This window comes from Equus przewalskii, chromosome 14 (genome assembly GCF_037783145.1).
Source record: "Equus przewalskii isolate Varuska chromosome 14, EquPr2, whole genome shotgun sequence".
NCBI lineage: Eukaryota > Metazoa > Chordata > Mammalia > Perissodactyla > Equidae > Equus > Equus przewalskii.
The window spans coordinates 77665910-77690304 of record NC_091844.1 but is presented as its reverse complement, the minus strand read 5'-3'; the positions used below and the strand labels follow the sequence as shown (position 1 = coordinate 77690304).

The 24395-nt window shown below is 42.2% G+C and overlaps 1 long non-coding RNA gene across 1 annotated transcript; it reads left to right on the top strand.

Annotated features, from left to right (window-relative positions):
- Positions 1-20009, top strand: LOC103555842 (uncharacterized). The gene is made up of 5 exons (XR_011526692.1): positions 1-235; positions 1125-1172; positions 16865-17119; positions 17207-17354; positions 17663-20009. It is a non-coding gene; the product is annotated as an uncharacterized lncRNA (long non-coding RNA).
- The last annotated feature ends 4386 nt before the right edge of the window (positions 20010-24395 follow it).

Sequence of the window (24395 nt, the reverse complement as noted above, 5' to 3'; positions counted from 1 at the left end):
GCTCTTTGAGATCCCTCTGCCAAAGCTCTTGCAGCGTGTGACAGGAACCCAGGCGAAAGATGGGTGTGAGTGGAACTGAAAGAGACCCCTTGATGATTTCCTGAGGAAATTCACCTGTTTGGCAATGACTTTGCTCCGCAAGTTTTCCTCCTGCATCCACATGTCCTCATCAACTCCAAACTCAAAGGAAAGCATGATGGTTGTGAAACTGAAAAGCAACTTTCAGCGTATGCAGGTAACTCAAGTTCAGAACGAGAGGTTATACAGTACTGTTGGGCACCCCTATCGCCATTTTGGACTCCTTCCTCCCCTTTGCCCTGGTCTCAGCAGCATCTCTAGTCCTGCTCTTCTATCTATATAACCCATCTAATGCTTATTTCTGCTACTGCCTTAGCATCTCTCTCTCTCCTCCCCACCCCAGCCCCCATCTGCCTTCAGCTTTTTCCCTCCAATTCCTCCTGTTTGTTACAACCAGCTAGATTTTCTTAGAATAGAGCTCTTACCTTTTACTTCCTCTGTTCGAACACTTTTGGTGGGTGCCCATTGCCTACAGAATTAAGTACAAATTCTCATCCTGGATGTCCACAGTCTCGCCAAACATAAAAGAGTTCTAAGTACTGGACAGCAGTTTGGCAAATTTGCATTGCTCTGTACCAGGCATTGGGCAAGGTGTATGAACTGCTGAGCACGATTTTTCATCACTCTCCTTCTTGTAATCTATATTTCAAACCAAATCTTTTCCATCCATAAAAACTTGTGGACTATGGGGTTTTCCTGAAGTACTTGGGCTGCCTTTCTCTCATGGTATCATCTGTATTCCTGACTGATATCCCACCACTCTAGACTGTGAGTCCGTCATCACTGAATTCCCTCATCTCCTTCTGGTGATCCTAGTACCTGGCTTACTTTTTGGTAAAAGGTGTATATTCACTGAGTATCTTCAGTACTCCTGGGACTATTACAAAGTTCCACTCCTTTGGTCTCTACCCCATTGAAAGCAGAAGAAATTGACAATCCTCACAATACACCCATTTTATTTTTAATAAATCACTTTTCAACCTTGATGCTGATTCTCCAATGTTTAAGCACTCATACTAATTTTTTTCTTTTTTTGCTCATTTCAGATTTGGAACTCATAATGCCACCAGCCTGAAACTACTGTTAATATTTTGGTACGTATCCTTCAAGCCTTTTATCCTAACTAATATTTACAGCTCAGAAATTACACAGAGAATAAATACTTTTTATCTTGCTTGCTTTAGTTGACATTATACCATAATTTTCCTGCCAGCAATATTTTCCAGGGATATTTTACTCACTGTCATTTTCATTACCATAAACAACAGGGTGATGAACACCTTTGTGTACAAAGCCTTTCTTACATCTGTGGTTGTTTCCTAGAGATATACTTCCAGAACTGCAGTTGCCGGGGCAAAGGAGTATAAGTGTTTTATGACTTGAAATTCCTACCTTGGCTTTGCTTTTAAATATGTGTGTTTAAAGGGAATGCCACGAGCAAAGGTGACTGCTTAGCAGAGATCTGAGGGGGAATCTCCAAATTCCACCATTCTGGCCTAATTTATTTCACGACTCTGCTGATGTTTGCTTGCCTTCTTCTCAATTTCAAGAAAAAACACAAAACACTGAAATGAGATGCAGAGTCAATGTCTCCCTCTCACTTATAAAGTTTGCCTTCTTGATGTGAGAGGGTGAGAACTTTAAATCTCTCTCTGGAAAAACATGCAGTGAAATTGGAGATGGTGGGACCCCAGACCCAGAGTCATCATTGAATGGATGTGCTTTTCCAGGGCTCGGAGAGTATTGAAAACCCCAACAAAATAACATCAAGACCAATCCCACACAGCTCAGCTTCTTAGCAAAAAGAGCCTTATTTCTCTGTTACTAGGGTAGATATGTGCAGATGCAAAACACAGACAGACTGTCCTTGCCCTGAGTTATAAAATAGTGATGTCTGTTGAAGGTCATTTGCTTAGGGGGAAAAAAAGACTGGTACTTGGCAGGGAGGTCATTGAGGGTGGTGCAGCGCTGCCAAGAACCTTCGATACGAGCGGCCCGGGAGAGCTTCCACCTCACCCCAGAACAGGTCACGGCCCTGGTTACTGAGGGAGGAGGAAGGAGGGGGATAAGAGTTGGAATAAAACGAAAGAGAGAAGGTTATTCTCTGAATCCCCTAAATTCTAAAATTAGAACTCTCCTAAACAAATTTAAAAAAATCAATAAAAATCAACTGGACCTTTGAGGTAGTGTATCTTACCCTATCTATACAATCCTCTTTACAAGAGTGTCTTTATTCCAAAGCCGGGCTGTCCTAGGGGGAGAGTCAGCTCCACCCTAGACTCGCAGAAGGAGCTGAGTAGATTGGTAAACTCTCCCCGGCTGAGCGTCTTCAGTTTAAACAACTAAGGAGGAGTCAGAGTAGGAAAGAGGCCCCCTTTCCGCCCCCCACCCCCACCCCGAGCAGGGAATTTTATGGGAAGTGAAGGTCTGGAGATAGGGATAATTTTTATCCTGTCAGATGGCTCAAGGAAGGCCACACAGGAGTCCCCTCCCTCTGGTCTAGTGTCTGATGCTAATATGCCTTTATCCACCACATGTCTCTTATGCAAGGCCCCACAGACATCACAAATCCAACATGTCCAAAGCTGAACTTTGCTCCCAGGATGGCTTCTCCTCTTTATGTCCTTCTTTATCTCAGTTAATGGCTTTGTGAAGCCTCTCTTTACTCAACCCACAAACCTGAGTGCCTACTTCTCTCATACCGTGCAGTTTGTCAATTCTCTCTTCCCAACATCTTTGCCTCCACCCAGTTCAGGTCTGGGTGAGTTCTTATTTATACTTTTGCAAATCCCTTAGTTGGTTTCCCTTCTCCCCTGCCCCGTTCTCTGTCTTACCCTCACTCTCCCATCCATTGCCCACACTAGTGCCCGAATGATCTCCTGAAACAATCTCACCGGATTACTCCTCTGCTCGACATATTTCAGAGGCTTCCCAGTGTCTCCTGGAGGACCATCAAGCCTCTTAGCACAGCAAGCAAAGCCCTTCCTCAGTTTCTCAAGTCTTCCACATTCCACCTCAAATTCTTTACTTTGCACTTGATACATTCTCTAAAGATGCCAGGCTCTTTGAAACCTCTACCCTTTGAAACAGGTACTGCTTCTGCCTGGAATGCCCTTCTTCCACGCCTTTTCACTTAAATCAACTGCCAGACTCATCTAAAATGTCAGCGAAGTGCTCTCTCACTCCAAAGTAGCCTGTACATTGTTCTTTTATAGTATTTATCAACTTGTGTTGTGATGGTCAGTCTCTAAGCCTGAAGTGTGAACTCCTTAAGGACAGGCATCTTCTCTTCCACATCTGCATATCCTAAGAGGCTTAAACGGTCCAAGGCGTGTAATATATATTTAGTAAATTGAATGAAAGAATGAAGAAGATAAACAATGGAAAAGAATTCTGTGCTCTGGGTTGGCTCTTTGGCTAAACTATAGTCAAGTTATCTGTAGGAAAATAAAGTATCTCTCTGTTTTGTAGATATTCAAAAGCTGAGAATAGTGTGTGTGGAGGTATGTGTGTGTGTGTGTGTGTAGATGTGTGTATGGGCGTATGTGTGTGTGTGTGCATGTGCATATGCACCTGTGTAGCTGTATGTCCTAGTCAGGGTTGATTATGAGCATTAGCTTTTGGAGAATATTCTTATGATAGGGTGTTTGGGAAATAGAAATGAACGTTCCATGACAAGCGCACTTCCTATGGAAGTATGAGACTTCCTGTGGAATAAGATCAAATTCAAATACAGTAGGGTCAGAAAGAAGAATTTTGGTTTGTAACTTGTGTCCATTGGAGAATGCGATCTCTGTGTACAAAGTGGTACCAATCACAGCTTCTTCATAAGAAGTCTTTCTTGTTATACGTATTAATATTTAGGTTCCCAGGGTGACTGCCCCAATACCGTATATTTAACAGTTCAATTAGTCATTCCCAAGTGAAGCATTCTAATTGATTATTTTTCAGTCTCTGTTGGTGATAAAGATAATGGATGTTTTTGTGGAGTAAATTGGCTTCCTTGCCTAATATCTGTTTCTTGATGTCACTGCCCAGCAAATAAATGGTGAAGTGTATTGCTATAAATAGCATGATGGCTGGCAGAGGAAAAAAAAAATAACTGTGTTTCCTGACAGTGCAAATTTCACACTGTTTTAATTACCACAAACGTTCACTCCTATCTCAGAGAGCTGGGCAGGAAACTGGGAATAACTGAACATTTGTAGAAGCGGCTGAAATGACAAGTCTGGGATGTGGCCTCAAGCCAGTGTGGCCAGGGTCGCTGTGACATACTCTGGGAACTCAAAGTCTAGAAGGTGATTGGGGACCCGCTGGGAATTAACTAGGTGAGACTGGGAAATTTGTCCTGCTGTTTGTGCTGTTACTGCTTTGCAGAAAAGGAGAGACACCTGTCTCCCCAAAATAAACAGTTTGAATTTCAGAAAAACAAAATAAAAGTGCACAGTGTTGGAATTTTGCTATTTAGGCAAACACCTACACGCATTTACAGTTCACAATTCAGTCAGTGTTAGAGAAATAGCAGGGTCAAGTTAACTTTAAGATATTCTCTGAATCTAGACTTTTCTCCCTCCGCAGAGCATTACGGCCTTTTCTCTTAGATGTCTGGCATCTTTTCTCATTTCCTTGGCAATCACCTGTCTTCCCTCTGACCTTCAGCCCCATCAGCTGGAACCACCTCTTCATTTCCCTGAACTCTGGACCCTTCCTGGCTCTCCTGAGATCCCACTTCAGCATGAGAATGGTGTGAAAATGCAGTTGCTGCAGCACTAGAGATCCGATTCTTGGGCATTTGTCTGATTTTGAATTTGGGGTGGGAATTTTCTGGCTCACACTCAGAAATCTCTATAATACTTTGTAGTAATGGAAAAAGTATGCATTGGCACAGGCATTTATAATTTATGCCAACTTCTTGTACACTTTTTCCCATGCGAGGGTAAATCTCATTGGATTTAGACCCAATGAAATTGGAAACAACAGTATCTTATAATTACTCAGAGGAGTTTCAAGGCTTAAGTAGGTGGTAGAGAAGGGAAAATCTTCACTTCCCATAGTGATAAAGATGTAATTTCTTACCAAGCGTAGGAGGTAGGTCTCCAGGGCTTAGAAAAAGCCCAGGAGGGATGCACAGGGATCAAAGGACCCAGCCAGTATCTCAGCTTTACAGAGAGAGAGGGAGTGGTCCTTCTCACCTATCACAGAATAGGCATTTAATGAATATTAATGGATTGAACAAATGAACATACAAACTGAACAAATGGCACAAAAAGGTGAAGCATGGATTAAAAAACATTACTCAAAGTTTCAATTAGAAGTATGCTTAATAAAAACTATCAAGTGCTCTGGCAGCCACAGTTCATACCATGATACCATGTTTCAATATCAAAGAGATGTCCATGCTAAGTAAATTACTCGGTAGTCCTACTCGGCTCCGTGTTCATCAAGAAGCTTAGGTATCATGGTTGACATGTTGTGGATGACGTATTCTAAGTGGTCCAAGACGTAAACCCTAAGACCACGTTGGTGGAAGTTACAGTCAAACAGACATCAGCTTGATATAAAGAATTGCATATGGAATCTCAACCGTCAAAGGGGTAGACTATGCTAGTTATGTAATCGCCTCTTAGTTCCAAGTTGCCTCTTTTTCCCTGCTCTTTGAAAATGGAGCTGGTCTCTTAAGCATTTTTTTTGAAACTGATAAAGGAAATGGATAGTAAGCTTTGTCATTAGAGAACAGTGGAGAGACGTTGAGGAGGAAAGTCTTTGCTTTCTGGTTCCAGTGTCCTTGCTCGGCAGGCTCCTTCCACAGGCCTGAACTCCGGCAGTGTGGTGGCTTCCACAGCCTCAGGCTTTTGCAGAATGCACAGCTTCTGTAGTGCATGGAGGCCAGCAGTGCCTAGTGGGTGGAATCCCGCAGCGCTCCCAGCCTCAGGTCATTTTATAGAGGTATATTTATACCTCTAGTGAAACACCTCCTCATGAACAGCTTTCCCTGGCACCATAGGGGACAGATTTCCAGCAAATTCCACTGGTATGGCACAAAGCAACTTCTCTTCCATCCTGTGAGCTGTGGCCTCTCCAGTAATATCTGGACCTGAGCTCTGGGGAACCTTTTCCTTAGCTGTCCTATCTTGGTCCTAGACATAGTGGCTGTTCCCTATATCTGCTATTCTTATATTCTTTAGTGTTTTCTTTACTTCTTAATAGCTAATCTCCCATTGCTACAATCCCCTTTTATAGTTAATAATTCCTTATATTAGACTTTCCCTGTTCAAATTACTCTGTGGTTTTAGTTTACTGATTGGACTCTGACTGATACGCCCAGCAAGTGCATGGGATCTTGAGAAATGGGTAGAATTTAGGCAAGCATAGAGGCAGGAGAATGAATATTCTAGGCAGAATGAAAGTATTAAGGTTCATATTTTCCAGGTTTATATTTCTGTATAAGAATGAAAGACTAGCAATAAATACACTTAATCTGATTATACATTCATTGAGGCAAAGACTATGTCTGATTCTTCCACAAGGCCTATAATCTTGTAATGTTCGATGAGAGAACAAAACCTTCTGGATATTGACTGGTCAATCCGTTTGACTATAACTATAACTGAGACCTGGGAAGAAAGACCAGTCCTCATTGCTTTGCAATGCTTTGCAAATAATAGTAATATTAATAAAAAATAACAGTAATATTAGAAAAATATTGAATAATACTATGTACCAGGCTTTCTACATATGAGCTCATAAGTAAAGACCCTCGAACCTTTATAAGATAAATATTATTATATCTGAAGCACAGAGAAGTTACATAACTTGTTTGGATTCACATAACTATTAAGTGGCCAAGCCAGGATTTAAGCCAAAGCAGAGTGGCTCCAGATCCCCAGCCTCTGATCACAGCACACTACTACTGCCCAAATATGGTTAGAGTTGTGATTATACACCACAACAATACACACCTTTCTCTTCAATATTCTAGGGGAACAAAAGATGGGAGTCTTTATACATTAAAGAAGGGAACCTTTGCTTTGTAAATCAAGATGCCTTCCACTGAAAGTAAGGCAAAGGAAGGATTTCTGAACTCTCCTGTTTCAAATATTGAGTATTAAAATGTTCTGTATATTAATTGATACACTTTCCTGTGAGTTGTCGTACGTTTCTGGGATTCTATTCTCCTGGGTATTTACCTTTTTATCCCCATCCTTAAGGAGTTGTGGTTTTGAATGCTTGAGTTCTAATACAGAGATTCAGAGAGCAGTAGACGAGCTCTTCTTTGGAGCAAAGGTTCTTTCTGGATCCCTGAAATACCTCTCCTCATTGCATTCAAGACTTGCTCTGGTTTCCCTTCCACATGGGGAAGTAATTGGAGACCCATGCTGGCCCATGCCCAAGTTTTCTTACTCTATATGATGTGCTTTTATCCTGGAGATTTTGGAGTCTAAGGCTTCTATCCCATGTGGCTCTCAGTGCCCCACAGGACCCCAGTATGGCTAATAACACTTTTGAATTGCTTTGCCCTATCAAATCCTGCATGTATTATTTCTTCCACCTAGAATATTTCTTTTTCCCCTTCCTCTCATCCTGCAAGACTCTACTCAAATACGATGCCTTTTGAGAGGCCCTTCCCAGCCCCTCAGAAGAATTAGCATTATCTGCTGTGCTCCACGAACACATGGCTACCATCTCTCTGTTAGGCCTTGTTATGTTACCCAAGGACTGGCACATGCCTGCCTCCCCTCCAGACTGTGAGCTCTTGGAAGGCAGAAAGCTATCGCATATCCACAAACGTTTTCCCATGACCTGATGTAATCACTAGGACTTAGTAGGTGCTCTATAAACATTTGTTGCTTAAATAAATACATGAATAAGTGAATGGATTGGGGCCATACAGGATTTGTGGACTTGGGAAAATCATGTCATCTTCTTTAACCTTAGTTTAATCATCTTTAAAATGAGTCAATGTGATGAAATGATGTCAAAAGTTCCTTCAAATTCTGGCATCCAATGGGTGTGAAACTTAGTAACGATTTTTCTATGTTGCCCTGAGGTTGACTAGGAAACTTTTAGAAATCCAGAGCATCTTTGTTATTCCAAATATCTTAAACAACCTCAACTCCAGAGATCTCAAGTGGAGGAGTTCTGTTCATCTCCACTCAGAAGACTCATGGGCTCAAGTGCTAATAAAACTCCTTTGCTTATGGGCAAAAGAGTTGACTGTACAGTGTAGGAGAAAAGTCACATCGACTATTTAAACATCTTTTGGGGTATCAGCCTCATCAGCCACAGTTCTAGAAGTCCTGACACTAACCTGTCAATCCGAGAGCAGGGATGCAAGTGGCTTCCTTGATACCATTATAAACACTTATATCATCTTCTTCACTCTCATTGAGGAGCTTGGACAGACCAGCTGCCTCTCTTGCTGCCCTTATTTAAGAAGTTGGTGTAGAAAGTTTTAGTCTACAGAATTCAACTAAAGCCCCCTCTTTTTTGTCAGAGAAGGAATATTCCTCCTAAGAGCTGTAGATTTGAGATATTTGCACACAAGGCCAAATTACAATGGTGTGAGGAATACAATTGGAAGGGAGGCTGCATTCCCAGAGGGACTACTCTATGTCATCATGCCTAGAGCAGTCCAGACCCCCGTATAAGTCCTGGGACCTTGGGCACAATTGAAATAACGTCTCTGAAGATTTTCTATCTGTGAGAGATCACCATTTTGGTTCCTTCCTCAATTTAGGAACTCTGTTACATTATTTTCATTTTAACCTCATCGAACTATGAAATCATCCATTTCTGGGAAGCACTGTCTTTCTTTGTGCTTGATCAAGAAGTTAAACGTATAGTTCACGTTTCAACCCCATTATCCAGGAGGCGATTCTTTGCTCTGGAATTAGAGCCTGTGGTAACAGTTAGACTCTCCTTTCCTTTCCAGATGCCAGGCATTGCACAACTTCAAATTATTGGCTGACCAATGCCAAGGGAGGCAACGCCCCCATCTGGCCAGACAGAAGAAGCAAGATGAAAATAATGATAAATTAGACTGTATTCATTGACTTCCCTTTATAAATGAGGAAATAGACTCAGAGAGGTTAAGTAGCCAGCCCGCAGTTACAAAGCTAGTAAGTCTAATTCTAAAGTCTGTCTTTGGGGGTGTGTGTGTGTGTTGGGGGAGTATGGATAAAACAGACCACTTTTAAAAACAGAAAATCCTAGATATTTTATGTTCAAAGAAGAAATTTGAGGTTTCTTCAAATAAGAATTTCAAAGAAGAAAATTGAGGTGAAACATGAGATGTTCAAAGTCATAAACCAAGCTGGCGGTGGAGGCAGGATTAGAACCCACATCAGTTTAGTCTCAGCACATCGGGCTGTGTAGAGGACCCCACTGAGGAAGGCAGGCACAGCTGGGGAAAGAAGACATGGCAGAGATGCAGTCACGCTTATCCACTCTTTCACCAACTTATCAATACTTCATCAATGAGGAGCATCAGGCCCAGAGAAGATCATAATTTTATGATGAATAAGCTGAAATGATGTGTATCATGTCAAATATCAGGGGCTCAATAACTTATTTTCCTCCTTCCTGGAACAGGGCTGTTCAACTTTTTAATATTATTATCATTTACTAAACTAATTCATGCATGTTGTAAAAATTTTTAAAAGGCGCAGAAAGTTAATAGAAGGAAACAACAGTTCTCTCCCCAAGTCCATTCCCCAGGGTTGATCATTTTTAACCTTTTCTGATTTCTGTCATTCTTACAGTTAGTACCATAATTCTGAATATCGTGATTATAGTTCTTTCCATTTATTTATCCACCTGGTTATTTTAAAGGATACACTTAAATTTCTATTTCTTATTCTACCAACTGTTAGCAAAGTCTCTTTCCTCATGTGACAGAGAAAATTGTCACCCTCTACCCCCATCCATTTAACATTTTCCAAGGTCCAAAATGACTTTACATGTCGAGGTTTACAAAATAATTACATTCTGTTGCAAAGATTAAGTCTTTCATTTTTTATCTATATGTTGATTCTCTACATGGAGACCAATAAAAAGACTTTTAAATATTTGATCATATTAATATTACTCACTATAAGATCAAATGGCATATCTAGACCAATACAGAAAGAAAATAAAATCTTTGGCCTTAATACTGTGTGGTTAAAAGAGATTTAAGCAATATATTCAGAGCAATTCTTTTTTCTTTTGCTTCATTAAATACCCCAAATCATTCCATATTTTAGTTTGCTTTTTGTTTGATTCTTAAATTTGCAGTAAGGGCTGGCCTGGTGGCACAGTGGTTAACTTCCCACGTTCCGCTTCGGCCGCCTGGGGTTCGCCGGTTCAGATCCCAGGTGCGGACATGGCAGAGCTTGGCATGCCACGGTGTGGTAGGCGTCCCACATATAAAGTAGAGGAAGATGGGCACGGATGAGAGCTCAGAGCCAGTCTTCCTCAGCAAAAAGAGGAGGACTGGCGGCAGATGTTAGCTCAAGGCTAACCTTCCTCAAAAAAAAAAAAATTTGCAGTATATTTTTAATTTCTCTTCGTGTTCCCAATTGATTTTTTTCTTGATTATCAAAGAAACATATGCCTTCTTTACAATATCTGGAACAATATCCATATTTTTAATCCATCATATTAATTGTTTCCTGATCCCATGACTGCCTTCCTAACCTGCTGCCTTGCAGTCTGACTGGGATGTTTTTCTTCATTTACTCCTGGACTGGTTTCACTGTTTCTTGAATCTCATGTCTTCCTTTTTAGTTTTACTATAATGTACTCTCAAGCATTTCACCTCCACAAATAGTAAGTGAAAAGTGACTTTTTGAGCTCTTGCATAAATGAAAATGACTTTACTCCACAATATTTAAGAACTTCTGCATTTGCTAATGTTGCTGATGAGAAGTCTGTTGATAACCTGCTATCATTTTTGGGGTTTAATTTTTTCAGTTTTTTTGGTAGTCTCCTCTCTCTAGGTGTCTAAGCTTGTCTTTTATTCTCCCCATGCTGAACTTTCACAGGGACACATGCATCCAAGTGTGGATCATGTTTCATCCATTCTGCTTCTTGATCTTTAGTGGTCCTTGCAACTTAAGGATTGGTAGTTTTCCACTCTGGAAATTTCTATTTTATTATTTATTTGATAATTTTCCTTTCAGTATTTCTCTGTTCTTTTTTTGGGAACATCTAGTAGTTGGATTGTGAATACCCTGAATTGGTCTTCCTTATTTTTAAATTTTTCCCTTTCATTTGCCTCCTTTGGAATTTTGCTCTTCTTCCTGGGAGCTATCCTTGACTTTAGCTTCCATATTTTCTATTAAGTTTTTTGCCAATTATGATTTTTTATAAATTTCAAATAACTTTTGCTTATTCTCCAAGTGTTTCCCTTTTAGTGATTACCATTAAAAGATAATTTTAAGGGGGCCAGTCCTGGGAAGGGCCTGCTAGCTAAGTTTGGCATGATCTGCTTTGACGGCCCAGGTTCAGTTCCCGGGCACCGACTTACACCACTCAGCAGCAGCCATGCTGAGGCGGCGACCCACATACAAAATAGAGGAAGATTGGCACAGATATTAGCTCAGGGTGAATCTTCCTCATGGAAAAAGAAAAAAAAAATGATAATTTTAATATTATCCAAAATCTCTCTAACAATATTCATTATACTTTTATACTCTCTTTTGTTCTCTGGATTAACCTGATGATGAATTATTCTCATTTCTTATCTTACTTTTCCCTCCTGAAATGTAGGGCAAATCTTAGGTGCCCATTCACATTTAGGGATGAAGAATTACTTGACTAGTACAGATAACTGTCCTTAGCTGCTTCCAATTTGGTGTTGGCTTGTTTGCCCAGCAAGCCTTTCTCCTGAATGGGAGGACTGGTGGTGAACGATGTGTGAGTGTATGTGTTTGTGTTGACTGGCAAGGTTTAGATTGGACTTTGTGAGCAGACTGGCTTGGCTGCATCTTTCCACTGCCACCAGCCCACCATATAAGAAGGGCTTCACTCTGAGGCCAGCTCTAATACTTGACACCTAAGACTTCCTCAGCAATTGTTCAATTTCTATAGAATGGAGTGTTCTCTGCCTAGAGGCAAGTAAAAGCAGGCTGCTCTGTATAGGAAGAAAAGATTGAGTAGCTCAGATATTTCATGAGGAATCTTTTTATTAAATAGATAGATGTTACTCTTTTTTTTTTTTTTGAGGAAGATTAGCCCTGAGCTAACTGCTGCCAATCCTCCTCTTTTTGCTGAGGAAGACTGGCCCCGAGCTAACATCTGTGCGCATCTTCCTCTACTTTATATGTGGGATGCCTACCACAGCATGGCTGGTCAAGCGGTGCCATGTCCGCACCCAGGATCCTAACCAGCGAACTCCCGGCCGCCTAAACGGAATGTGTGCACTTAAACTCTGCGCCACTGGGCTGGCCCCAATGTTACTCCTTAATTCTTGGCTTTCCATACCCTAAGACATCAAATTTGGAATCTGTGTAGGACTTCATTAATTAAAACAGCTCCCACCTTGGTTGCAACGTTCTCTTCTGTTCTGGTCATCCACTTTCTCCACTCTGGGTTAGCCAGCCATTCCTTTGATTTAAACTACTTGTCATCTTTCAGAAATTTGCTAAATTTCCTGGTGTGCTGGTATCCCTTTTTCTGTTCTCTACATTTCTATGATTTTATGTGCTGCTGTCTGGTTTTTTTTGGTTACTTCAACAGAAATTGGGAAGAAAGAGTTGGTAAATATATATGCTTAGGTTTTCATCATGAACCAGAAAACTCCAACCATTTAAAAAATAATGTAAACTTTCGAAGGGATTATATAAAGTCTTTGGCATTTTCTCATGGGCCTCTAATTGGTTTATCATGAGGAAAGAAAAATTTTAAATAAGTGTTATATTATTTAACCCTAAATTAATATTACGCTTGGATAAGATCTAAAATATAATACCAAAACCGTTTCTGAGAATAAACTACTGAAACCAATTTGAACCGGTGATTTTAAAAAATGAAAAATAAAATCTGGAAGACAAAGAACACAGTACAGGTAAGTGATAACAGATGGACTCAGTTATAAACACACACAGACACACACACACTCTCTCTCTCTCTCTCTCTCCTCTCTCCCCATGGGTGATAGGTCCCTCTACACCACTGCACATAACTTCAAATCCATTTCTTTGCCTGCACAGATTTGTAGTCAGATCTTGCTGGGCCTTATCTTATTGGTAAAGGCCCACAGCGATTAAAATGGCATTGACAATCTTCTGATCTGTCCTTGTATAATAGAAAATTCAGATTAAGGCAAGATTATGGTAATGGAGGAGAAGATCTTAGAGTGGGAAGGGCTTTTTGAAGACAGCTTGTTCAGTTCTCCGACTGACACATATTTTCTGTCTGTAATATCCTGCCTAATGGCCTTTTCTTGATCATCTCCAGTAACAAGAAACTTGTAGCCTCCAGAGGCAGCATTTTCATCTTTAGATGGTGCTGTTAAAAGGCCTTTAAATGTAACCCTGATCTGGCTTTATGTACCTCCCAGTGTGTTCACCAGCTGTGCTCCCTGTGACATATAGCGCAAATCTGAACCACTGTCATATGGAAGAGGAGTTTGATATTTCGTATGTTTAACAGGACAGGTAAGAAAGAGATCTATTTAATGTCAGAGACAGTTGTCACTTCCCTATCTAAAGAAGCTTGCATTCCTCAAGCGGATCTTTACAAAGAGCAAGGCTGTTAAGTGAAAGCTTTAAATATAATTCCATTACCTACTTTACAAAGACAGAGTGACAGCCAATCATTAGAAGAAGAAAGTCTTCACGGCTGATGCACAACTTGCAAAAGATGTGATTTCAGCCATTATAAAGGAGGTGTACCATAACTCCCCACCAAGATGAGTTGTGTTTGCTGGTGGCCCATATCATCTCTATAGCTTCCATTTGGAGATGAGATTCATTGCAAGTCCCCCTCAAACCATTAAAGATGGTCTATGGAGACGGAATTTGGTTGTCCTGAAACGCCTGAAACTTCAGCCACCGCTGACTGCCTGTGAAGACATGACAGGAAGTCCAGGAGCAGAGGTAGCCCATGCTGCAGCTCCTGGTGCAAATGCATTCTGCAGGCTATGTGTGCATTGAGCACTCCACTCTCCATCCCCGGGGGGAAATTCTGAAACGCATAAGCAAGGTCCACAGACCACAGAGCTGAGAGGTCCTTAGTCATCACTTCCAATTCCCTCATCATACACATAGGAGGACTGAGGTCCGGGAGGGGAAATTAGAAGCCAGAGTCATTCAGGAAGTCAGTGGCAGAGAAAATACTAGAATCTGAAGCTTAAATCCAGTTCCAGAGATTTTTTTCCTCTATCCTTTACTCTTCTGTTATGGCCCATGGTTCTTTATGACCTGGCCCCAGCCGCCCCTCTATCTCCCTCTTCTGCAGGTCTCCCCCTTGATCATTCTGCTCCAGCCACATGGCATCTTAGTGTGCTTGAAACACACCACGCAGGCTCCCTTCTCAGGGCCTTTGTGCTTTCCATCAGTCACTGAGCATTCTCTCTCACAGCTGCATGGACCACTCCCTCTCTTCATTTAGGTGTCTGTCTCTATGTCAGCTCGTCAGGGAGGGCTTCCTTGATCATTTTATCTAAAACAGGCCTCCCTGTCACTCTCTATCTCTTTTTCCTGATTTATTTTCTTCACAACATTTATCAGTATCCTGACAAATCAGATATCAAAATAAGTAGCTTATATGTATATGTATTTAATCTCTCTCCAATAAATGTAAGTTCCATGAAGACAGGGGCTTTGTGAGTTTCTAGTGGATGCAAATAAATATTTTTGAAGGTCTAATTAAATAGTTTTGAAAGTGTTCAGTGACATTTATGAGGTCAATTAATCGAAGTTCAGGTGGCACAGAATACCACTCTACTACTGAGAACTCAATTCAGAACTCATCCTACCAAAGACAATACGGTTTCCTTGCCTCTGGTCTCCATTTCCAATTGCTGGTTCAACTTAAATATTCACTGAGCACCTCTCCTGGTTTAGCGACTATTCAAGCCACTGGGAAATTGAGCTTAAAGAGACCAATTCTTCACCTTTCAGCTGGAGTTCAGTGGAGTCGAATGTAAGACAAGATAACTACAAATCACTTTGTAAATTCAGAGATAGAAAATTAACAGTGTATTAAGGGATATGGAAACACGGAGGAGAGGAGCCTAATCTGGCTTGAGAACTGACTCCTAGAGAACAATAAGGGAAAGTTAGCTGGGAGAGATGACCTGAGGAATGGAGAGAACGACATTTGACAATGCCAGAAGCATTTGAAGAAGCCAGACTCAGAAGGGGAAGCAGCTCTAATGATGACAGGGAAAGATGAATCATCAACACAGATAGTTATTGATGCTTAGAATACCGGGAGATACCTTGTCCTCATAGGAGCTGTGGCCCAGCTTGTTTAATTCATTCTACATTGTCAGCAACTTGCAGACAGGGAGTGAGTCTCTTCATATCCAGAGCCTAACCTATGACTCCGTACATGCAACAAATGTTTGTTAAATTAAGTAATAAATACGGCAACTGATTTAAAAGGCACATTTTAGTAGAATAAGGACAGGGGGCTAGGCATCAGGAGACCTAGAAGGCTAGTCCTTGCTCTACTACCAGCTATATTAGTTTAGGCAAGTTTCTTAGGTGATCTTCCTCTTTCGTTAATCACCAAATAATCAATAAAGAGGGTAAAACGTCAGTTCTAAGAGAACTTCCAACTCTGACATCCTAGAATATCATAAAATATTCTCCTAGGCTGTTCTCTTCTTGGGACTGGCTAGTGTTAATCGATTTTAGAAATAACATTGTATTTGCAACGTCTTAAGGAAATTTGTTCTTTACCTCAGTGATGGCCAAGGTCCTTTCAAGTAGCCAACGTGCAAAGCCACAATTAGACCCCATTTATCCACAGGTCCATTTTCCAGCAATCTGACTCATTCAGGACCTTTTGATCCGGAACTCATCCAAAGAGTCCCCTGGGCACCCACATGAGCTGTCAGAAAGCGCCAGCATTAAAGATTATGCGCATTGCTCCTCAGACCCTCTTTCAAAGCCTGATAGAGTCTAGAGTCCTGTTTGCCATCAATTACTCAAGTATGCTATTTCCTCTGCTGGAAATTATCTTTCTTGTCTATTTTTGCTGGTGAATCCCGCTATGTTTTTCAAGCTTTTCTCAAATGTTCACTGCCCTGAGCAGCTACTATGCTCTCCTACTGCCCAGAGTTTGTTGCTCTACCTCCTCTGCTGTCGCCCTAACATGTGCATGCCTTCCTTATAGCCTTTGCCATTCTGTACTATGGTTATGCTTGTTGAGGTCATTGTCATGCTTTATTGACGCTGTTCCCTAGGACAGAGCCCGGCATCGAGTAGGTACACAGGGAGTGTTTTCTGGAGACCTCTAGTGATCTGGTTTCCTGGACCTCAGTAAAAGGAACATAGTACCCTGGAAGGAATGGCTGGAGAAAGCATTCAGAAGAGACAGGTATAAGAGCCCTAAGCAAAATCTCAGGTGACATTCATGACACTGAGGAAGGAGACAGAAAGACCTAAAACCAGATACAGAACTGTGATAATTCTCAGGTTGCTAATGGATCTTTAGAATGACACCTCTGAGTGACTTTGAAATTACATAGTCTGTATGGCAGATGAGAGTTCAGAATTTCTGAAAATGTCAAATACATTTCAGAAAGATGTCTATTAAAAAGAGCTTACTGTGCTTGTTTGGTGTTTGACAGGTTCAACTTCAGTTATCTGGAAAAGGCCAAGAAGCCAGAGGAGTGAGGCATTGTTTCAAATCATAAACTGACAAGATTTGATTAAACGTCATCATTTGCCCAGCATTGTACGTGTACAATGAAGAACCAAAGACTGGACTCTCAAGGAAGCAAAGAGACAAAAGTGACACAGCCACAATGCTCAGCATGCAAGTTAGCACCCAACTGACGGGCCCAGATCATGAGAATTATAGGCCCTTAGCACACTGAGGAGAGGTCAGGGGTCAGGCTAGTCTGGTGGGGGGGGGGGGGGGGGGAAGGGAGGCTTCCTGCAGGAGCTGGAACTTGGGCCATCTCTTGCAGACTGGGGAGGATCGAGATTAGTAAAGAGAAAGAGAAGGTTCTCTAGCCAATGGAGACAACTCAAGCAAAGGCCCTGGAATGGGACTGGCAAGAAGAAGTGAGACCAGCCGAGTTCAGTCGAGGAACGGGTAGGATAATGTATCTCATGGTAAGTCAGATTATGGGGACTGTTGACAGTCGGGCAGAAGTACTTGGCTCTAGATATGGTAGGCAAGACAAAGGAACAAATAAGCTTATGGGTGAGTTGGGCAATTATGTAGTCTAGTGGCTACTAAACAGTCAAGTCACAAATAACCTGATGGTATTGGTGTGTTCCATGTGAGAGTGCAAGTGCCCAATGTCTGGAATCCCCTCACTTCTCTCTGTTCAACCCCCACCCAACCACATCCTGGGAAGTGGGCAGTAGGTTATACTGAGTGCATTGCACAGATTAACTAACTCGGTCTTCCTCCCAAGGATCTTCCTCGAATGCCTCACCTCAGAAAGATCTAACACAACAAATAAAACAAAAGCAGTGAAGATAGCGACCTGTGAGGACCAAAGCCATCTATGCAGAACTCCAGGGAGCTTCTGCACCGGCAACCGGCACAGAGAGTCAAAATCCTCTTCTGCCTTCTTCACTTTTCTCAGTCCTCAGGACACCAAGCTTCTAACTGACCATGCTTCCATAGCATGCCCACACTTCGCCTGCACTTCCTTTAGGCTGACGTCGACACTCCCCCTGCCATGCAATGCTCTATACTCCCAGGTGAAGAGTTTCCCTTCCCACTGGGCTGGATGATTCTGGGACCTAAGGATCTGCTCAGAAGAGCAGATGCTCAGTGAGTGCATATTAAACAGCTCTAGTGCTCCTTCCCTGGTTTTATAATCTGGTCCACAAAATTCCTGGTAGCCATCTTCAACAACATTGCAAAACAACATGGACCTTTAAAAGAAAGTCTGAGCATCAGTTAACACAACTTGAATACAAGAAATCCCAGCAGCTCACAATCTTTCACCCTTTTCCAAAACATCCTGTGGGTCAGCAACATCCCTCTAACATGCAGAGTGAAAGGAAGATCTCCTCTCAGATCTTACTGCAGGCCCCCCATTGGGGTCTTTGGGAGATAGTCACCCAAATGGCCTGCATTTGAAGTTGGCAAGACCACCCCAGAAACAGCATCTGTCCATGTTCCTTTCACCAAGATCCGTGGTCTGCTGATTGTTGAGACTTGGGTTCAAGTGTTGACTTCCCTTTTTTTTTTCTTAAAGATTTTATTTTTCCTTTTCCTCCCCAAAGCCCCCCGGTACATAGTTATATATTTTTAGTTGTGGGTCCTTCTAGTTGCAGCATGTGGGACACCGCCTTAGCATGGCCTGATGGGTGGTGCCATGTCCGCACCTAGGATCCAAACCAGCAAAACCCTGGGCTGCCACGGTGAAGTGCGCAAACTTAACCATTTGGCCACGGGGCCGGCCCTCTTGACTTCCCTTTTATGGGCTAAAGTTTTGTCAACTCACTGTACCTCAGTGACATGGCGAGTGTCCCTTCTGCTTGTGTCATCCCTGCCTCAGTCTTTCCTGCCCACGTGCAGTGTTGCGCTGCAATACAACAGGGAGATGGGAAGGGCTTGCTGAGTCAAACTGGAGGCCAAGCAGAGGCAGCTTTGCCTACGTGAAGTGCTCCACCCTCTCAGCCTTTCTTATTGAAACCACACTCTCACTGACTCTCTCTTCCACTATCAGCTTCCAGACAGATCCGGTGTCTCCAAATGCTCTGTTCTTCTCAGGCAAGACTTTCAGCTGCACAGTCCTACCTTCTTTCTCTTTTCTTTCTTTCACACCCCATAACCAAATCTGGTCAACTATATTTTTAAATCATATACCCAAACCAATCACTTCTCACACCATTCGTCACTACCACCCTAGTAGCCATCATCATCTCTCAGTTGGATTATTTCGACAGTCCCCAAATTGGTCTCCCTGCTTTCACCCTTGTGCTGACTGCACATAAGAGCCAGGGGGGTCCATTTGAAATGTAAGCCATGTCCTGTCCCTCCTCCTCCAGGGGCCTTCGATTTACTCAGAGTAAAATCACCTTCTCTCTAAAGGCCTTACGGCCCTATGATCTGGTCCCCATCTCCTACTCTCCTCCTGCTTAGACTCCACCCACTCTGGCCTCCACACAGCCAGGCACCCTGCTACCTCAGGGCCTTTGCATTTGGATTATTTTTCTGCTTGAAATTCTTTTCTCCAAGATACCCATATAATTTGTTTCTTCTCTTCTTCCCAGGTTTGCTCAAATGTCACCTCATCAGAGAGTACTCTCTGACCTCCCCATGCAAAATGCACCTCCATGGAAGTCTCTCTCTCCCTCTTGCTGATTCATTTTTCTTCCTGGCACTGAGGGCCAGCTAATATTTTATATATTTATTTATCTCTTTACTGTCTTTCTCCACCCCACCCCCACCCCCCCAAGCCTCCAGAATGTTAGTCCTTTAAGTACTGAGATTTTGCTTTTTACCACCATATTCCCAGAGCTTAGAACAGTGCCTACCACATTAAAGTGCTCAATAAATATTTGCTGAATGAATGGTGAACCAATAGAAGGTTTCAGGACGCTGTGTTCTGTCATATTTTTGTGTCATATTTTTCTAAATGATTTCCAAAATTATCAGGGGATTCTCCATAGGACCTGTGCTCGATCATTTTAAGGAACTATGCAAACTTGAGTAGACATCAGGAGACCTGTGATTGCATCCCAGCTGTGGGGTTTCACCTACCTGAGGCTCACTTTCTTTCCTCTGTAAAATGGACATACTAATTCCTGTTTCGTTTCTATTACATTTGCAAAAGCCAAAGTCGTGGAGGCCTCCCATGGGCTGTAGTCAAATAGTGACCGGAGTGGCCATCCCTCTCGTCTCGAGAAAGTTGAGTTCAATGAAATGACAAATGAAGGGAAGGAGTGGTCGTAAATTTTGTCAACTGTGAGTTGCTAATGACCCAGCATGAGCATTCTTGCTCAAGGCCACTCAGCTACAAAGAGGGTGTCCATAAAAGGAACTTCTTGTCCATTGATGCCCCACCCCTGCATATTCTAGTGGGTGTTTTCAGGGCCCCAACTGAACGCAAGCTTGCATTTGTGGCGGTTGCCTAGCACTTGGCTGAATCTTCGTGAAGAGTGTTTATAGGCCTAGAACACACATGGCAACCTGTCCTCCTCTCCAACCTTGCAGACCTGCTACAATAATTAAATGAGATAATGCTTGTACAGGGCTTCACACAGCATCAGAAATACAACTATTGTTAGCCTAAACCTGCTAAACTTTGACTAATGCCAAAGCTGGTGTATAACTGGTACTAGAAAGAACTTGGAGGGATGAAGAAAAAGGAGAGAAGAAGAGAATAAAAAAGTATTTTTTTATTTCATCTACAAAGCTATATTTTCACTTTGTGTATTTAAGCAACCAGATATTTCCCGAACATGTTTAGAAATCACAGAGATGCTGTGTAAGACACAGACCCTGACCTTGAGCTATGCTGTAGGAAGACTAATTCAGATGTGGGTTATAGGAGAGACTAGAACAGGGATAGGCTGAAGGCAGGGGCACTGGATGTTGGCTGTTGTGGTTCAGGTGAGAAATTGTATGGGACTAAAAGCTGATGGTCACAGTAAGGATGGTGAAGAAAGAAAAAATACAAGGGACGTTTGGAAGGAAAATATGATAGAGCTTTGGTGACAAGTTTTCGTTCCCTAACCACTTCATTCCTTCATTTCCTTTTACTGTGCTTTAGATGCCAGGCTCTGCAGCATCCACTGGAAATGTAAGGATATGAGCATCATGAGAAGTTGCATTGTTTTGTCCTCCCACGAGCCAGATAGAGTATTAGGAAGTCTATAGACATCATGGCATTTAATGTTCAGAAGGTCCCTGTCACTCAGAATGGTCATTCCCACTCTTAGTTACAGAAACTGGAGCTCAGAGACAGAGGGTAAACAACATGCTCAAGCCACACAGCAAGGCTGAGCTGGAGTTAAAATCCAGGTGTGTGAATTCTAAGCCTGGCTCTTTCTACTGCATCAGAGATGACTAGGGCACGGCTCATGTCACCGAAGGAGCTGGAGTCTAGAAAGCTGAAAGTGGGGGGCAGAGATGATGGAAGGTTGTAACAGGGCATACCGAGAGCCTCTGACATAGAAGAAAGGGTCAGAAGGAGAAGGAAAATTCCAATACGTTTAAGCTGTTGAATCTGAAGGATTTAACTTGCCACCAACTCTGCGAGAAGGCATGGGCTGTACTTGAGAAGTGGCTGGGCTGTGCCTCCACAGGTTGGGGGCACGAATTCTGGCTCCTCCACTCCTTGCTGCATGACCTTGGGCAACTGACTTTTGTCAATGGGGCTGGGTTTTCTCACCCACCAGGAATGTTGGACTAAGCATTTCCCAAAGTCCCTTCCATGTCTACGCTGTGGTAGCACATGAGCGGGCTGATTAACAATGAGAAGTGAATAGGAGGGAGATTCAGCTGGCTTTTTTTGATCTTTTTTCTTTGATCAATATTTCAAATGAAAACATGAAATGTTTCTTTCATTGCTTTCCAGTTCATCCCTAAAGTGTGAGACACGGAATCAAAAGGTTGGGGTCCTGGAAGGATGTCTACAAGGAATCTCAGGGGGAAACCAGGCGAGGAGCCTAGACTAGGCCTTCTTCTCTGGAGCCCATGACATCACTCACATTTCCCTGGAGTTTTGGGAACAGAACATACCATTAACTTTATCTGAGTAGAGAGAGGCGCAGTTGTAGACAACAGGATGCCCACGGATAAAGGATGCAGCCTGGCCCCCTGCTCTCAGCACTGCAAATGGGGAATGGATGAGCCAGGAGATGGGGATGGGGTGAAAATGGATGTGGAGAAAGCACACACTTCTCCCAGCTGACACTCAGTGCCTTTCAGCCAGCACTCCATGTGGGTGAATGGGAAAACTGAATACCCAGCTATAGCCGGAGGCAGAGCTATTATGCGCGTCTGGGCGAAAGCAAAATTGGGGCCGAGAATGGACTTCTGTTCAGGCAGGACTTTCAAAGGGTTTGGTGCCCACACTGATAGTTTCTGTTGGCACCAACGATGTCTGTTCACTTGAAACTGAACCTCGCCATTAACTCGGTTTCCGCCTACCTGCTTTCTCTGGCTCTCTCTTTCCTTAGACTTCACTGAACAATATTAACAAATAGGACATTTTTTTTTACCCAATTTCTGGTGAAAATACATTAGACTCCTAACAGAAGTGTGCTCAAGCCAGCTTATGAGCTGACTGTTAAGTTTTCAGAAAATTTTCTGGCTGGTTGTTAAACATAGCCGTTATAAAAATTAAATTACATAACAATTAAATAAATTATAACAAAAACAAGAGTCATAAGTACTCAAAATCACCATTTCTTAATTATTTTACCCCATTTTACTATTATCTATGTTGTTGAGGTTACTTACATCTGTGTGGTGAAAATATTATACAATGGTGTGCACGTATTTTCGCAACTCCGTGTTCAGTGAATTTATCTTGGTAGCTCTAAATTGGTCATGGTTGGAGGTATTTACATCATGAAAATCTGCAAACATTACAAATCAGGGCTTGATTTATTGATTTGTTGATTGTCTAGACATCAGGGAATGATGGGTAAAATGCTAATAATGGAAATTAAATTAAAAGTGGAGCCATTGCATTGTGAATAACACACACAAAACATGGAGCAGTATTATTTTAGTATTCAAAAACAATGATCTGAGTCAGCAAAGAAGTTGCTCATGTCATTGACAAGTAAGTGAGATGCCAACACATACCTTCGTCGTTTCACTTTCATCTTACTCATTAGCTAAAATGAAAGTATCAACTCATACTCATGTCTAAGCTACATGCATTGTTCATCAATAGCTATCATAAGTTGGCAACAGATGCACGAGTTTGGCAAAAATCAGTGAAAGCATTCTGTGGGAATTGATTGCCTATGTGGAATTTACAACAAAGAATTGTAAATTACATACTACACATAATTTATATTAGTAAAATTTATAATCAACTTATGTATTATATATATATATATTCAATTTACGTACACATCTATATCTCTATTTCAATTTTTTCCTCCCAGAGCGCTGGTTGGCACATATTGACCAGCATACCACTAGCTCTTAGGGTCATCGTTTGACTGATAGGAAAAAGGAGACTTATATATAATGTCGCTATTTGTGACTTTGGGCCCAGACAGCACTGGGCCCAGAGTAGATACTCAAGTTAAGCGACTTGGAGACTATATCAAGATTTTATAATGTTATTAGATTATATTAAAGTACTCTATCATTTTTATCTCCAGTGCTTTCTATTGACTTGCTAACATAGCCATTCATTCCCTATCTCCAAATAAAAATTTCTGCCTACAGTCTTTGACACTGAGGATTCCTAGCAGGGTAGAAATGTGGAATGAAGTTGGAGCCAGAGGCGTAGAGCTTAGAAAGAGAAAGCAGGCTGGGAGCTTTCTCCCTTGAAAGCTTAGGTGTCCTGGGAGTGAGATTCCACGCCAGAATAAGTCAGCAGACATCATTAAAGGCTGGACTTCTGGCAGCCCCTTGCATCAAACTATTTTACCTCCCTCTGAGTACACACCAAGCACTCTATAAATGCAGAGTCCACAGGGAGTCAACACAAGACTGATGAAGAGAGTGCTCTATGTCTTCTTTAGTGCTCAGTGCTTTATATCCATTAACTTTCACCCTTAAATAGCCCTCTGCAGCCAGTATTATCTGACTCCATTTTACAGATAAGTAAAAGGGGCAAAGATGTTAAGCATCTTTTAACAACTAACATTTAGCAGGTCTGATTGTTAGCTGACCCTCGTTTATGGGCCTCTCCAATTCCGATAGCTGTCTTCTTGCTCCGCACCACTGTGAGGGAGGTGGTACATGAGAGCTGGTGCATGGGTAGAGAAGGAGGTGTGGGCCTACCCATGCTCTGTGGTCTGTATGTGCACAGAAAGGGGAAGAACAGAGGCAGTACAGCTAGAGGCTCTTCTTGAAGCATCAAAATGACATAAAGATCCTCCGGGGGACGGGCCCCGTGGTTGAGTGGTTAAGTTCGTGCGCTCTGCTTCAGTGGTCTGGGGTTTCAGTGATTTGGATCCTGGGTGTGGACCTGGCACTGCTCATCAAGCCATGCT